The sequence below is a fragment of the Diadema antillarum genome, unplaced genomic scaffold, assembly GCF_040938485.1.
Source record: "Diadema antillarum isolate AM-2024a unplaced genomic scaffold, OU_Dant_1.0 seq00001013_RagTag, whole genome shotgun sequence".
In the NCBI taxonomy this organism is placed as follows: Eukaryota; Metazoa; Echinodermata; class Echinoidea; order Diadematoida; family Diadematidae; genus Diadema; species Diadema antillarum.
In genome coordinates this window covers 2,932-21,696 of record NW_027271849.1, presented here as the reverse complement: position 1 = coordinate 21,696, position 18,765 = coordinate 2,932, and the positions used below count along the sequence as shown (strand labels likewise).

The following is an 18,765-nucleotide window of genomic DNA, read 5'->3' as shown; positions in this document are numbered from 1 at the left end:
CATGTTTTACATTTCAATAACAGTAACATTGAGTTTTTTTGTTTTTTTTTGTACATGATCAATGGAAAATTTCAAGGCAATGACATCATCAGCTCACTTATTTGCATATTCATATCAACTGTACAAGAACTGATCTGCAGAAATTAGCAAAACCTCACAAAAATTTCAGAATTTCTCTGAGGTCTATCCAATTTTGATCAAATTTTCATTGTTCAACTCCAGGGATCTCGCCAGCGTATATCACCCTTGTCGGTGCCGACAAGCGTGCGGTTTGAAGAAACAATTGCCGACAAGGGTAAAACTTGCCGACAAGGGTAACACCACGCGTGAACTTGCCGACAAGGGTGACTTGCTTGACGAGCTAAGTTCGGACCAATTTCTCGCCTTTTTCAGTCTTTATTATCTGGCTAGAAAAGAAGCTAGATGTTGAAAGGAGCAGCAGTTTACAAGCGCAAAGAGTTATCCACGCAATCACCGCACCGATCACAACAACGCGGCTCAACAGAGCGACGTGCTAGCTGATACACACTACATCACACACTTGCTCACTCACATGCGCTCTGATTTGGGATCCACACACACATGCACAAAGGAGGTTCACCTCCCTAGTCGCACCCAGCCGGCCACTGACAGCCGCCTGCATGTACAACGGTACAGTGTAGTGTGAGAGGGAGAGAGAGGACGGAAAGAGAGGGTCGGAGGCCGAAGGAGGCTGAGGAAGGCTGACACGTGCTCGCTTGTTGTCACGCTTGTTGTCGGGTTTCGCAAAAGCAAACGATATGAAATGCATGCCCCCCTCCGCCAAAGGTTGGTTTTTTTTTTTTTTGGCTGCTTTGGTTTGTTTGTTAGTTTGTCTGCCTGTCTGTCTCTCTATTCGCAAAATAAGTCAAAATTTGGGAACAGATTAGAATGAAATTTTCAGGAACAGTTGGTTGGTAAAATGGCGCAAGGAACAGATGATTAAATGTTGATAGTGAGCAGGATTTATAATACCACCGGAATTCACCGCCAGGATCAAGGATTTTTAGACTTTGTTTCGTATATTTGAAAGGATTCGTATCAATTCTTTAGGAGGCTGGCCATCGGCAATGACGCAAAATTAGATGCGTTCAAAGCATTGCCGCAGAGAGAAAATTAACTCCATCTTTCGTTAAAAAAAAAAGAAAAGAAAAAAAGGACGTATGATGGAGTAAGCAAATGCAAATTGTTATTTTGGTTTTGGTAGTTTCAGTGGTTTTTTTGTTGTTTTTTAAAAATCTAAAAAGCCATGCGTTCCATTTTGTTCTTTTCAATTTCCATGGATTTGTCAACGTCATTCGCGAATATTCCATTTTCCTTTTCCGGGCCGAAATTTATAGTAATTCTGTCATGATGGTCTTTCAAGTTCAACGTACGTAATACTCCACGTGCTTCTGGCTTGGTTTGTTAAAAGGTGGGTTAGGGGGCCTTCATGGGCAGAGAATAAATGATGATCATTCATCAATGTTCCCAGTTGGTTTACATGCTATGTACACGCGGCATGCCTCTATCTGACACCTGGCTTTCGTGGAAATTTCGTGGAAATTTCCACAAGCCATGATATCAAGTTTCCCCACTGCTTGTGGTCGTGGTTTTTTTTTTTATTCTTCATTACGAACATCAATTTGTTAGACTTGAAAAGTGTAGATAATTTGCGTCGAGGATGTGTTTCTTTCTTTTTTTTTCATTGCAGCATCGGTAACATTTTGTTTTGTTCATCGTCAGTGCATGGCAGGGGTTCATGGAAGGAGAACGATAGGAATGACTGGGGAGAAAATAAACTGAAAGAAGGAAGCATCTTTTGAGCGAGCTGTCTTTGTTTTTCTCTACACCAGCATCAGTTATCACCACCAAGGTTCATTTTTTTTCGTTACTCCGACAGATTAATGATGAAATGATGCTAGATTCTTCATTCTGAAGGTTCGTTAATCCAAAAAATGATTAAGAAAAAATGTCCGTTCATTTCACAACGAAATCAGTTTTGTTATTTCGAACATTCTGCCAGTGAAATTTCGGAATAAAACGACGGCACAAAACAGCGTGTTTTCGTTCTCTAAGGGTCTGTTATTCCGACAGAAGTAGTAATGATAAAATAATAAATTGTAGATTCTTTATTCTGAAGGTTCGTTAACCGAAGATTGAATAAAGAAAAATGTCCGTAAATTTCAAAACGAAATCAGTGCGTCATTTCGAACGTTTTGCCAGTGAAATTTTGGAATAAAACGACTGCCCAAAAACAGTTGCAGTTTTCTTTAATACTCTGAGGGTTCGTTACTCCGACAGATTAATGATAAAATAAGGCTAGATTCCTTATTCTGAAGGTTCGTTAATCAAAAAATGATTAAGAAAAAATGTCCGTTCATTTCACAACGAAATCAGTTTTGTTATTTCGAACGTTTTGCCAGTGAAATTTGGAATAAAACAATTACTGCCCAAAAACAGTTGCAGTTTTCTTACTCTGAGGGTTCGTTACACCGACAGATTAATGATAAAATAATGCTAGATTCCTTTAATATTCTGAAGGTTCGTTAATCCAAAAATGATTAAAAAAAAAAAATGTCCTTTCATTTCACAACGAAATCAGTTTTGTTATTTCGAACGTTTATGTCAGTGAAATTCCAGAACAAAACGACGGCCCCAAAACGGTTAGTTTTCTTTTACTCTGAAGGTTCGTTACTGCGAAAGAATAACGATAAAATACTGAAGATTCTTTATTCTGAACGATCGTTAATCGGAAAACGATAAAGAAGAAATGAAAACAGTTACAGTTTTCTTACCCTGAGGGTTCGTTACTCCGAAAGAATAATGGCAAAATAATACTCTACATTCTTAATTTTGAATGATCGTTAATAGAAAAATGATAAAGGAGAAAATATTCGTTTATCCAAACGAAATCAATTTTGTTATTTCGAATGTTCTGCCAGTATAATTTCGGAATACAACAACGGCCCCAAAACGGTGTTTTCTTATTCTGAAGGTTTGTTATTCCGAAACAATAACGATGATAGATGATAGATTCCTTTCTGAAGGTTCGTTGATCGGAAAATAATAAAGAAAAAATGCTTGTTAATCTTCGAACGAAATCAGTTTTATTTTGAACATTCATCTGTAGTACCGACCTTTGGTGTTGTTGTTGTTTTTGATTACAAACCTTTGAAGTACTCAGTAATGAATTGTTTCATTTTATGATTAAACAAACCTTCGGAATAATGACCATCATTACATTTTTGTATGATATCTCTTTGATGTCACGACCAAACTACCGCAGTATACCCAGAAAGGAAAGTGCAACGATGTCCCGAAAGTTCTCGATCGCTTCTCGCGCATCTGCATGCAGTAAGCCTACCACGTGGTCGAGCAGACGCCGAGAAAGCAACACGGCGCGCGTTGTTGCGATGCAGAGACGGCTAATTATTGCAACAGTGAAACAAGAAAGGCCTAAAAGAAATCGGAACCTTCACCATCGGCACCTACTTCTCTTTCATTTATTATTTAGGAACTGCCGCTAACAAAAGGTATGGAGTTTCTGCATTGTTTCTGTGAGAATATACCCCTCACAACGTTCATTACATCTCCGTGAAAATGTCGCATTTAGTGGCATTTTAGCGGCGATTTATCTGTGTTGTATTGAGCATTAGCGAAGGCTTCCGCGCTGGCGAGAACCCTGAACTCTTGTAATATTTGGCTCTTTCTCATTAGAGTTACTTATTGCTGGACTGGAATTCCTCATTAATCCTCACTCCTGAGTCAGAACTGGTAAGACTTTCATTACTCTTTTTATCTTTAAAGAAAAGAAAAAGAACAACAAACCTTGAACAATTTGCAAAGCACTCAGCTTGAAGGATTATGCCCAGTGGCCAAACAATTCATTATTTCATTTTCATCAGCCGCATTACTATCAGTACTGCCAAATAAAAAATAATACCGCAACAGGTACACTGTATGTCACTGTAAGCATCATTATTATCATCACTGTGCTCCTGATATCACAAATTCTGGTCGTAATCATCTCCACTACGTTGAAATGATAGATGGAATTGCTAACACAATAGTAAAAGTGATTCTCCTCCACATCTGGCTATGGAGTCTTCTCATCATTATCATCAGCATGACTCAAGCCCGCATTATCAACAATGCCATCATCTTCCAAACCTACCAGTGGAACACCCAAACACATTCACCTTTTTAAAAAAAAAAATGAAAAGTCCAAGTTAAAAACAGACATTCAAAGAAAGAAAGAGAAAGAGAAAGAAAGACAGACAGACAGACAGACAGACACACACACACACACACACACACACACACACACACAGAGGCAGACAGAGATAGGCAAGGAGAACTTTTTGTTCAAATATGAGATCAGTTTTTCTTACCAGGGAGAAGTTATCCTTTGAGATGGGTTGTCTCTTTTTTCCTGTATCCTGGAATGTGTTCAGCTTCTGCTTCTCGGCCACTATTGCACTGAAATACACACCAAACTGCAGACAGGAGTGGGAAATAAAAAACAAACAAACAAACATTGAATCTAAAAGCAGTCAATATCATTTGATACAAATACACAACAAATTTTATGAAAAATGATAAAATGAACAAGAGCATTTTGAATATACAGTGTAGTACACAGACCTGAGGAGTACCTAAATCTTCCAATTATGTGACCACTTTGTTCCTCGAAAATTACTGCGGCCTTCCTTTAACATTTATGGGCAGTAGAATTACCAACATGTCAATATATTGATTTAATGCATCAAATCTCCAAGGTGGGGAAAATCCCTACGGTAACGTTACTTCTTAGTAATTGCTGCTTCTGTTGAGCACTGTGGTTCTTACTGTGAATTTCAGGGGACGCAGAACTCTTATTAAAGGGGGGGGGGGGGGCTGCTGGTCAATGGTATCACTTATCCCCCCCCCCCCCTCGTTCTGTAGCTCCTGAATTCAAACCATTCTCATCATTGTCTTGTACAGTGTACATACCCTGATTCCTGAAATAGTGCGGGTGCGTTCCCTACATATAATGTATGTGGCTGACACAGTATATTTCTTGATGTCAAAACAAAAGAAAAAGAAAAACAATCAAAAAATTCAACAAATTCATGCTTTCTTGCTGACTGTGCCCACTGATTGCATTTAATGTGACTGGAAGCTGAATGACCTGCAGCAAAAGCCTGCTTCATTAGGTAAATACGCTATCGTAAACTGAATTCTTCATGCATACCCCTATTACAATATACTGACACACTCTGAACACTCTCTCTAATCAATTCTGGCTGGTTCATGACAACCTATGTGACAGTCATGTGTGTGTAATGTACATAACACACACTATAAAAAGTACATTGCTCAGACGTTGTACTGCATGTTCACTGTGCCTAGAGAATTCTGATACCCTGTATCTAGATGATAGCACAAGAGGTGCATTTACACTGATGTTGAAATATCACAGTATTTCGCATAAGTAATGTGAATGCAAATACTTCACAAAATATATTGCAAAATACTGTGCCATTTAAGGTGGTTAATTCAAACTTTGCAAGAAATATGCATGCAAGATTTGGGCGTAAAATTTGTCAGTAAAAAAACACCAATCATACAATGGTGTACATATTGTCAATTTCACATGACCTAACACATTTCCTGTCTGATGCCAATACAAGATGTGCGCATGCGCAATGATTACCAGAAAATCCCTGTATTTTGAGAGTGAGAATGGTACCAACTGAATTGCCACTGTATCTATTATCCTGGTACATTGTACATGTATCTCTCCACTAGGAAATGGTGCCGACAGACTACCATGGTATTTGATACCAAGGTCATTCAAATGGGAATGGACCTAATGCTTCCTGTCAAACTATTAAAAAAAATAGAATACATGTACTCAAGTAGACTGCCCTCAGACAAACAAGGCACTTGACCTTTCTATTTTCAACTAGGAAAATTGACAAGAGTTGAAGTCAAATTCAAAAATCTATTCTGCTTTGAAACGCATGCCATTAGGTATTAGCAAAAATCAGCTAACACGTCAGCCATGAAAGATCATTGGTAAGTTTATCATGACTGTAATCGCTATTTCAAGAATCATGATTGTAATCGAGATATCTCTATCGTCTGAAAACAAGTCATTGTAACCATGATTCTGGAATTTTGACTCTCAAAAGGTGTTTCAAATCTTGATAATTGCTTGATTCATGTCTGAAAGACTTGACGTCCACAACATGACCGAGGAGGCAGAGCTTTAATAGCTCAAATTTACACTTACCGGTACTTCCGCCCAAAGACCACCCAAAATGTAAAATGCCGTTTGCTTGTGCTGCATTAATAAGTGCGCATGATTGACCGGCCAGGAAACTGTACCTCTAAAACTCTAATCAAAAGAGCAATAATGATTCATATTTTTGAGCATCTGGATGTTCCATAGCTCAAATCAAGATACAACCACCATTCAAAAAAAGGAAAGGAAAAAAAAAAAAAAAAAAAGAGAGATTTTACTATCGTCTGAACGAACCTTAAATCATCTCACTCATTTCATTGCTTTTGCATTGCATTTTCCCTGACCTTCCTTCTTTTCAAAATTCTGTTCTTTTTAGGACATTATGCATGATTTTGTGTTCACCTCTTCTCTCATAAAAAATTCCAATTTCTCTGTCTGGAGAATTATGTTACTCTGCAAATCTTGACCTGATTTGGGGGCCATAAATGTGCTTTTACTATTGCAATGCACTTTCCATTACTGAAAACAAATGTGTCTCGCACAACAACAGATTTGTCAAATCTTTCATTTGAATCGCATAAAAATTAGAAAAGTAGTTCACTTCACAAGCCCTCTACAATTGTACCTGATTTTCAGGGCATAATGTGCTGTTACCATGGCAATGCACTTTCCCCCACTGAGGAAAAATGTGTCTTGCACAACTTCACATTGAGTTCAACATTTGCGCAAAATTTTGATTGATTCACTTGGATTGTACTTGAGAAGAAGTTGATCCACAGCATTTGCAACAGACCGACTGAACACCTGTCCAACCACATGTCCATTTTAATACTTAGTAGTACCCCCTTCAAACTGCCTTTGTTAGGGGCATAAAAGTGATTGTTTTCCTTTGGCTATGAAAGAGATTATACTGTTCTGATATCAATAATCTTTGTCATCACTAATGTGTAGAACTTTGTTTCCTATTGTATTGAGGAATCAAAATATTGACAAATCCTAGAGTTTTAATAATGGTGAAGAAGTCAGGGGTGTATCCAGGATTTTTTCTGGCGGGGTCGTAACCAAAATTTTTGGACCTTTACCTTTGCGAGGGAGCGGAGCGACCGAGCGGGGGGAGGGAGTGGGAGGGGGGTGTCCCCCCTTCCACGATAGGGAGTTTTTGAATTCTATATCTTAAAATGGGGCAATTTGGTGCATACAAAAGTGACTTTTTCGGCATGGCAGTGCAGCTTAGAAATAAGGTAAATTATGGCATACTAAAACTAAGTTACGAAATTTACGAGGTTTTTGACAATGTGCTGGAACACCACCTGGTCACTTTTTTTTTCCTGTTGTAGGCCTATATAGAGTAAAAAGCCCTCAAAAAAAAATGTCTTTTACAAAAAGTGGACCTCTTGAAAATTTGGGGGGGTCGTACGACCCTCCCGACCCCCCCTTGCATACACCCATGGAAGTCTGGTGACAAGGAACTATAAGGTGACAACTAGTTTTGCTCACTCATGACAAAAAGGCATTTCACTGTTAACCACTTATGACATTCTACATGGGTAAATGAAATGCACCACAGGGTATGGAATGCTTTCTGGATTTCTTAGCATGCATTCCTTATTAAAGGACAAGTTCACTTTCATAGACATGTGGGTTGAGTGAATGCAGCAATATTAGTAGAACACATCAGTGAGAGTTTGAGCAAAATCGGACAATCCGTTAAAAAGTTATGAATTTTTGAAATTTCTGCTCAGTCACGGCTGGATGAAACGACTACTATAGCTTGTGATGTCATATGAGTACCACGATATAAAGAAAGAATTTTAAAAATTCAACATATTTCCATTTTCTCGCATAACAAAAGAACACTCGACTTCTCTCTTTCAGAAGGCAGGGGGAATAATATTACCCTTAACATACGTCAGTAGCAAGTCGAAGAAATGTGCACTTTATTCAAAAAGTAAAGTTTTGTGAAATTCCCTTTTTATTTTCCTTAAATAGTTGTAGGCATCTGACATCATACACTGTAGTAGTCTTTTCTTCCAGCAGTGACTGTGCAGATACTTAAAATATTCGTAACTTTTGAACGGATTGACCAATTTTCCTAAAAATTGCACGGATGTGTTCTACTAATATTGCTGCATTCTCTCAATCCTTATGTATATGAAGGTGGACTTGTCCTTTAAGTGAAATAATGTCCATGTTATGTATTCATTGCACGCCGTTTTTACTATCTTTTGAGGTGCAAAATGCCTCACAACCTCCTTCATATAAATATACCTACATTTTATTAAAAAAAAAACATAAGAGAATTTATGATTGTAAAAATGCATACAAGCAAAAAAAAAAAAAAAAAAAAAAGAATAGAAAAGAAAAGTTCCAAGCCTTTACTACATGGTATTACAGCTTGGAGTTGTGTGTATACCTATGATACAGCATTTTTTCACATAACAGCCTTAAAAGTGTGTGCTTTGTAAAGCAAGTTTTATTACACACCTCCTAAATCAAATAGCTATCTATAAAATATGTTGTACTATTAGAAGAAAAAGGCCAAAAAAGTATTAAGAAAGAGAAAGACAATGGTTTAAAAAAAAAAATCATTTTCATATCTTTTTCCATCAAACCTCATGACTGCCATTCCAGGGCTAGACAAAATGGTATAAAAGGTAGAAATGATTGATCACAACTGTGCGTTACTACCCTTAAAAAGAATGACATTGTGCCACCAAGCACCGCTGGGAGTCTTAACGATGTGCTCTATCGGCCGCAATGCCATCTGACGATGTTCAAGTACCACATACATCTGACTGAGCATGCAGTATGCATGAATTATGGTATGATTGCTTATTTCTGCGCAATATGATGATTGCTGTGACATGCCCTACTTCAGCGCTGATCATTTTTGTGTGTGTGTTTCTCCCACACAGTACAAACTGGCAGTGACATATCTGTACTATAAATGTATCCTAGCAACGCAACGAAGGGGGGGGGGGGGGTAGATAAAGGTGAGGGAGTGTGAAGGAGTACAGAATACCAGATGAATGTTTCCAGCATTGAAACATTATTAGACAGTAGATTCTTGCTTGTGTTTTGAATTTACTGTATCTGGAAAATACAGGAAAAAATTGTAGTTTAAGTAGAAGGGCAATGTTCATAATATTTCTGTCTAGATGCATTATAGTCATACACTTTTCACACATAACACATTAGTGTGTTGTTGTTGTTTTTTTTCACTGCTGGATGAAAAGACTTCTACAGTGTATGATGTCATATGCACAGAACGATTTAAGGAAAATAAACTTGTAAAGAGAATTCCACAAAATTTCATGTTTTGAGAAAATGAGTTACACATTCCTTCAACTTGTAACTAATGAAGGGTAATGCTATTCCCTCTGCCTTCTGAAAGGTTCAAGTCAAATGCTCTTTTATTATGCAAATGAAGTGAAAATATGTTGAATTTTCTTTATATTTTGTTATACTATTCTATGCATGTGACATCACAAGAGCTCTGTATGGGTGTACATAGTACATGTACATGTAGTCTTCTCATCCAGCGATGGTGGCACTGAAATTTAAAAATTCATCACTTCTGAACGGATTGTCCTCAAACTTTGACTGATGTGTTCTACTACATGTATGTTGCTGCATTCTCTCAATCCTTATGAATATGAAGGTGAACTTGACCTGTAACCCGTTGAGGACGGTTTGATTTTGCTACAACACGCATTTCCCATAGACTCCTGCCCGAGTATACTCAGAACTCATCCTCAAGGGGGTAACGGGATAGTACAGTTTTGGTTGAGATGAGAAATAGGCTTTCGAATTTTTGCAAGATACCAAGAAAACACTAATGATATAGCACAGAGCATACCATTTTAAGAGGATTTCAAAGTTTATTTGATGAAAATCGGGTTTGGAATAACTGAAACATCCAAAAACAAAGTAAAACAAAGCGATCGTTACAAAGTGTGGGTCCCACACTTTATGAGAATTGTTCTTTTTTGGATATCTCAGCCATTTTAAAACCAATTTTTATCAAATAAACGATGAATTCCTCATAAAATTGCATGCTCTTTCATATTTCATATGAGATTTCTCATTATCTCACCTAAAAATGTTAGAAACCTGAAATTAGGTCTCAACCAGAACTGTACGATCCCTTTAAGAAACAGTATTACTGGGAGAGACAGCAATACCTCTGGAGTAAACTAAAAGTAGGTTTGATATTCTCTAAAATCCAAAAGAATACGGTACTAGTTGAAATAGAAGCCACAAAATATACCACAACACTACCCCAAATTTTAGTAATATCAGATAGAATCAAAAGGTTATCCTTTTTTTTTTTGGGGGGGGGGAACAAAATAGTTTAGAATCTGGGATACCAGTGAACAAAAACAGCAAAGCTTGCCTTGAGAAAGAAGGCAACATACTACTGTTCGTACCAGACTCAAGTCGAATGTGCCTCCACGTTTAATGTAATGTGGATACACTGTAAATGGTGAGTACATTATTGCCCGTCTTGTGCATTGCATACTGTGAAAAAGACTGTGGAGGGTAAAACTACAATGAATACAGCAGGTTTTCCACAAAACCGCTGGGTTTGTCAAAAAAAAAAAAGAAGAAAATCTTTACTGCCTACACTCTAGTCAAATTCAGTGAGCATGGAGACAAACTGTGCCCTTTGAACCATAAAGATGAGGCAAATTTGAAAAGAGTTCTTTAACAGTAGATACATTTGTACATATGGCGGTTTCTATCTGAGCTCTTAAAATCACCATCTGCAGATCAACTCAACAGCAACATTCACACCACAAACGTGCAATTCGTGAGATCAAGATAAATTCTACCAATTTGAAAGAAAAAGAAAGTCTTCTAACAGTTGGAAAAAACTCTTTTCAAGATGATTGATGCTTTTCATATTATACAGTACGTGTTCCAAATACTTGAATATTGACAGAATCTGATCAAAACATAACTTGTTGAACTAAAGAATTTATCAAATGCACTTTGTTTTGCTTTGCTCAGTTTTACTATCCGGAGAAAGTAATCAAATTTACTCATTTACTCATGGTGTAAACAATATTACTGTAGATATAGATGTCTGCTGCAGGCAATAGAAAATCAATCTCAACTTGCATGCATATCCATGGTGTAATTATTTCAACAAATTTGAAGCCAGAATAAGGGGAATATAGTTGGCATGTTATTATTCTTCTAGGCTACCAAATGCACTTGGTATTAAAGACTGACACTATAAACATCGGTCAGAAACAAGGAATAATCCATTGAGTTCATACTTATATGTGTGCATATAATATGTACAAATCATATTCTTCAAGAATAACAAATTAGTGCAGTGCTCTTTGTACATCAAGCTCGCACTTAAGAATGGGCTGCCCATTATAATTCTATTTTTATGTGTTTTTTTTTTCTCCAGTACTAGCAAGGCAGACTTGTTATATATATCTATTTAAACCAAATTTGGTACATACAATGTATATTGTCAGCTTTGGATATTTTTTTGACTTGCTACTGGCTTGCTACATAGCAGACATTGCACTTCAGGTAGAGGATGATACTGCAGAGTTGTAAACGATTAAAAAAATATTGCCAATGCATTAATTTGTCTTTTGAAAAAGGAAACAGAGTACAAATGCAGTAGCTATGGCCTCGATTTCATGCAAGTTTAAATACAAAATGTACATAGTACTGTTTATTAAAATGCTGTTGAAGTATTATGTTCACAAATGAATAGCGAGAATTTCAGAGCCAAATAGTGTTGCACGCCCATTCAGTATTTACGTAAATTGGATTTGGAAAAATTGGGGGGCCTGATGTCTCCTTGTCAATACATAGTGAAGGTCACAATACCTGGTACCTATTATCAGCTTAAGTTCACTGTACTTACATTGTGCACATGAGTGATGAGCTAATGAAACATTGATTATATGCTCTGCGAACAAAGTTTTCAATGAATGTGTAAATCATGCATTAGGCATGAGAACACTGGTTGTTTTTTTATCCCCTCACAGAAAGTAGGCATTTGTCCAGAATGCTTAGTATCATACTTTGTGGTTTTGACTTTAGAGAATTTGTGTTCCTCTGAACTATTGAGACAATGGTAATACACTGTGAAATTATCACAAAAGTAGTACCATGATCATGTAAAGATCACTGTAGATGTCAAATTATGTAAAAAATAAAAAATAAAAACAAAAACAAAAACAAAACACACTCTTTGTCAAAAAAATACAAGTAAAGTGTACTGAAATTGGCCAAGGATGAAAAATGAATACTAAATTTGAATTTGGTTTAAATCTCATAATCCTTGGATTATGCAAATTTGTCTGTGTAAATGTGCATGACAAATCATGCATCCCTCTGCAGACAGTTATCAAATAATGAATGTACGCCGACATGTGCATGTGAATTCAGGGCATAGTTTCGTAGGAATGGAACAGTCAAGGGTAGTATGAGTGTGTGCAACTGCAGAAACTTTTGGAGTCTTTGCCTTTTCAGGCTTTACAGACGACAATATGTGAAACAGCATCACAAAATCTACACTTACTGTGTGCAAATTTCTAGGTGTACATTGTCCATATACTGTATACTGTATACATTTACTACAATAGAATGATATGAGCAATCTTTTCCTGTAGTGTTGCACATTACCTGGGACAAACTGGTACTAGAATCACTTAAAGGACAAGTTCACCTTCATAAACATAAGGATTGAGAGAATGCAACAATATTAGTAGAACACATCAGTGAAAGTTTGAGGAAAATTGGACAATCGATGCAAAAGTTATGAATTTTTAAAATTTCTGTTTTGGAACCGCTGGATGAGGAGACTACTACAGCTTGTGAGTCATATGCGTACAACAGTATAAAGAAAATATAAAGAAAATTCAACATATTTTCACTTTTTTCGCATAATAAAAGAGCACTTGACTTGCCTCTTTCTAAAGGCAGGGGGAATAATATTACCCATAACATTTGTCGGTAACGAGTCGGGGGAATGTGTACTTTTTTCATAAGATGAAATTTTGTGAAATTCTCTTTATATTTTCCTTATATTGTTGTACGCATGTGACATCTAAGTTTTTCACACACTGCAGTAGTCTTCTCATCCAGCGGTTACTGCACAAAAACTTCAAAAATTCATAACTTTTGAACGGATTGTCCGATTTTCCTCAAACTTTCAATGATGTGTTCTACTAATATTGCTACATTCTCTCAATCCTTATGTTTATGAAGGTGAACTTGTCCTTTAATTAAGAATATCATGCTAGCCAAAAGCAACATCCTTTTGTGTTTAAAGGCCTCTTTACACCCCTGGAACAAGACAAATAATCATCATTTAGCAACATTCACAACAGCATTTCATAGTGATGGCAACATAAAAGTTACAATTCAGAAAGTTCACTCCTACGCTTTATGAAGTTCACTGTTCCTGTATTGCAATCAAAATATGACCAATCAAACTACCACGAATGTAATATCCTGCCACTCTGCTCTCTATAATGGGATATGAAAATGAGGTGACATAGTCTTCTAAAGTGCGACTTCAACTACACTGTGACTTTAACTGTGGAAAAAAAAACCTGCACTCATATCATGTGGTTGACAACTTTCCTCACTGAAGCTTAATTGATGATGCACTTTTGTCCATGCATACAATTTGTACCACTGAAGATCTTCTAATATTTATGAATGCTACTGTTCGGTCAATTTTTCCCACACAACCTCAGAGCAGAGAGCCTTGCCCATTTTTCTCATTAAATCTTGAAATTATGACAAAATAAAAATGGATTTTTCCATATCATAACTGCAAGGATTTATACCTTAAATCCCTTTCACACTTTAATGCCAAATGTTAGCAAATTTCATCAGGGTGCACCCAGGTGAACCCACGAGGGTTTGTAGTATGAAAGGTTTTCGTGGGTCAGATCCCAGTAAATTATCAGTTGACTTCGCAGAAGTTTAACCCTTGAACTATCCCTGGTAAACTCCCTGGAGCTTCAATAGGGTGTTCTGGGTGAAGTTGTAGCGCAAAGGGCATTGCGGTTAAACTACTGGGTAAAATTCCAACTAAATGTCAGAGGTCAAACTCTGTTTCCCTGTTGTAAAAACACTTCTTTTTTCCTTTTTTTTTTTTTTTTTTTTTTTGGGGGGGGGGGGGGGGCAACAGCAAGAGGCCAGTATACCAAGGTCTAGCGAAACAAACATTCTATATGTCTACAGAAGAGCAAGCAAAAGAAAATCAACAGTGAGCACATTCGCCAGTGTGAAAAAAAAAGTCTTCTGAGGTGTTCCACATTTGATTCCTACAGGTAAGTGAATCTCCCAGGTGATCCTCCAAGTGACTAGCGTAAAAGATTATTTATATATTCTTACATAATCTGTTAGTGCTAGATGATACTGTCGAAATCGCCTGAAAATATGATAAGCTGACAGGATACAGCTTGCAAGCTAAACTTAAATAGAATACACACTGCATCTCTACTAGCTGTCTTTGTGGCTCATATTTAAACTAGCAAGGTGCAATGGATATTATTCATATCTCACAGCTCAGTGCTTGATAACTGCATACATTTCAGCTACAACACGTAGCTGCTGCAGCCAGGGTTGCCAGATGGCCATTCACCTTCATGGTCACACTCAGTCTGTTCTACAGCCAAATTCCACCAAATTTCATCTATCCAATAATAGTACTAGGTACACTCCATATCAAATTCATTTCATGAATGTGTGGTGCCATGGAAAATCATGTTTATGCCTCACTTCAGTGTTGAATATGCTAGAATATAAAGTGAACTTTGTCACATTATGTGGCATCTGAAGCCCTCAACTGTACATACCAATCTTCACATGTTTATGACAGTTCATTTTATCATTTTTATACTATATCAAATTATATAGTTTTCTTCAATTTTTATTTAATATTTGGAGCCACCTGAAAATGAAATTTGATGATTTTGGTGGCCTCAAAAGGCTACCCAAGAAAAAAAAACCCAAACAAACAAACAAATCAATAAATGAAAATGTTAGTGTCAAGTCAAGTCAAGTTGGTGGATTTTTAGTTAAATGATAAACGTTGTTATCACATGGTACTACATTATGTTTGCAATGGTACAAGTACTTCAAGTAAAAAGACAAACCAAGGGCTCATCTGTTTTGAATCACAGTTTACAGTTTGCCTACTGGTAATGTACTGAAGTACATCGGTTGAATACTCGCCAATCACAACTTTACAGCCCATTCATAAGAATAAGCCCTGTACAGTAATGGTCACTCTTCCTTGGAAGTCATCACAAGAATAACTTTCATTTTCTATGAACTGTCAATTCTTTCCACGGGTAGCATACTATACCTTGTTCTTGTAGATGTTGCTGTCCTTAGCACTTGCATACTGCACGGATGAGAAAGAAAAGAACAAAAGAACCAAAAAAAAAAATGAGAATGACCCAACAATTGGCTAGATCTTCCATAAAATGAACAGTCATAGAAGAGGAACCATTAAATGGTGAATAATCAAAGCTGCTTCTACATTTCCCACCCGACATACTATGAAGATAAATGTACTTCACTAAAAATGTGAGGTTTTGGTATTTTGCATTAATGATTATCACACTGATTTTCATTCCAGTTTGCCGTGTATATGATCAGCCAAGTGATATCTCAAGTGACATTAGTTTCATATCTTTGAGGAAATCCATCGATACTATATCTGCCTTTCAACATTATCACATGGTCCACAGTGAAATTTTGGAACTCGAGCCTTACAAATCTAAAAAGTTGACCACATTCTTAAGCCGAACAACCTTTGTTATCAGGATATTTGACTCCAAATCTCCAGAAAAACTTTTTTTTCCAAATAAATAAGAGAATTGCCCAGAACTATTACATTAATATACTGGGGTACTACTACAATAGAGTAATGCTAAACACTTGTAGAGTGTTTGTACAAAGCAAAAGCAAAAATGCATTTCATTCCCAAAAAATCTAGTCACTTGAATGATCCATTGCATTCTATCACTTCATTGTACACCATGGTTACTGAATTTTCTTGATTCTCTTTCTGTCACAAGATATAAGATACAAAGAAGCAAAAAAAAAAACAGAAAAAATCTGAAGCATTCCTGATGCACTTGCATAAAGGAAAAAAATAAGTTTAAGATGATAAGTTGCGCATGTGAAGAATTCACATTTCAAGCAATGTATGAAGCAGTTGTATTTTGAACACTGCATCCAATCTCTTACTAATTTCATGGTAAGTTAACATTTTCAAGGGCATTTAGAGAACAGAATGCACACATCGCATAAAGATATAACTGTATGTCCCAACAGATCTGGCATTATGGACAAGATTACACATAGATCGTGTTTTCAACATTAAGCAGCACTGCAGACCCGTTTATGGAGTGGTCTTAAATTTCTTATGTCGGCAACAAATTCAAGACGTCTGCTACTAGTACTTCTCATTTCAGGCAACTAGCATTTCATGTTCATGTTTATAATGGAATTGCATTTATAGACAACTTTGAATCTACCTGTTTAAGCTTACTATTGTAATATGATACTGACCTGTACATACATGAGATGCGGGTACTCGAACATAGTTTCTACATTTCCTAATGACCGCAATATCAAATTTATTATCTTAATGGTTTGCTCTCTTTTTTTTTTTTCTTTTTCTTTTTTTTACTTCCAATGTCTGGATGATGCTCTGGTAATAATTGTAAGTTCAGCTGTATATTGACTGGGAGGTAATAACAACCAATGGGTTGGGTCTTTGTTCATTACTTTGATTTTTAAATGACTTTTTCTCTAGGTTACAGTACCTCCTAAACTGTGCACTAAGAGCATCATATACATATTCACAGCACTTTGCTTTGTAGTTGTCACAGTTTCTCTCTCTGTTAAACAAGAGACCCAGGGGTCTTGCGCTCACCCAAGTATCGCAAGTTCAACTTCCACACATTCTTGCAGACTCTGAAACTACAGTATAGTATTAACTGAATAGCTCTATCACTTCTGGTTCTAGAGAAGACTTTTTAAAGATTCCGGGAGGGGGGGGGGGGTCCTCCTTGGGGGCCCCCTGGGGAGCATGCTGCCTACACATGTATTTGAACAAATTGAGATCCTATTCCCCTAGGAATGCTATGGTCTGCAAAGTTTCATGAATATCCATCACGGGTAATCAAAAAAGATGAAAATTTACAATTTAGGCCCCAGTTTGGACCCCCAACGTACTCCACTCCAAGGGGGGGGGGGGGGGGGCACCCCTGGATCAACCATGAACAAACTGGAAACTACAGTCACCAATGTACTAATTTATAGGATCAACTCAGCTCTATCACTTCTGGTTCTATAATTTGTTTGTTTGTTTGTTTGTTTTAAAGATTCTTTAATTTGGAGGGGGGTGGGCACCCCTGGGGGCCCTCAAGGGGAGCATGGCTCCCATTTGAACAAGTTGAGATCCTATTCCCCTAAGGATGCTACATGTAGCAAGTTTGGTAAAAATCCATCAAGGGGTTTTTAAGAAGAAGATGAAAATGTAAAAAGTTTACGCATGATGCACAACGGACGAAGAGCGATCGGAATAACTCACTTGAGCCTTTGGCTCAGGTGAGCCAAAAATATGCATGAAGTGTTTTCATGAACTGAACAGCAAAAATAAAAAAATGCAATGACAGAAGTAGAATATGGACAACAGTCCAAACACATTTCAGAACTTTCCACACTTTGCCTTGTCTTTAAGATTCAAGCTTGAAATATACTACACCTTTAAAATTCTTACCTCGTGTGAGACAGGGGGTATATTTGGGAAGCCCTGCTTGACATTGACTGTTGTGAGCTCATCCTGTGGGAGATGGAAAGAAAAACAAAAAGAGAAACAATAGCATGTTTAATGAGTTAAATGATGTAACAAAAGTTGACCACATGGACATTAAAACTGAATTTGGCCATTTTTTTTTTTGTGTGTGTGTGTACATGATCAATAGAAATTGTGAGGTGATGACATCATCAGCTCACTCATTTGCATATTCATATCAACAACACCAGAATTGTTTTGCAGAAATTAGCAAATTTCCACAATGTCATAACTCTCCTAATTCTTATCCAATTTTGATCAAGTTTTCACTGTTGTGCTTGTAAGCTTTTACTCTTTACTCTTTCTTATCAAACTTACTTATATGGCCTGAAATTCCCCTTTAGAGAAAGTCATATCTACAAAATTCCAACAGATAGGTAGACAAATTGAGCGTCTACAGAAAACTGGAAGACATCCATCAATAACCGCAGTGTATTTCTGTACATATTGAAGCCATCAGATTTTTGCCATTGCCTTTATGTTTGTATTGTTACACTGTATATTTCAAATAATAATTTTGCGTCAATCATAATAATATCTTATTGTATTCTAGCTAGGGATGAATTACCATAACCTAACACATATACAGTTTGTACACATGTATACTGTAAAGCAAGATATTTTCAGGCAACCATTGAATTTTTGCAAATTGGAGTCGACGGAATTTTCG

At 36.9% G+C, this 18,765-nt stretch overlaps 1 pseudogene; it reads right to left on the bottom strand.

Annotated features, from left to right (window-relative positions):
* The window catches only part of LOC139742674 (mediator of RNA polymerase II transcription subunit 12-like protein), an 82,316-nt pseudogene extending 64,238 nt beyond the window's left edge, over nucleotides 1-18,078 (bottom strand).
* Between the last annotated feature and the right edge of the window lie 687 nt (nucleotides 18,079-18,765).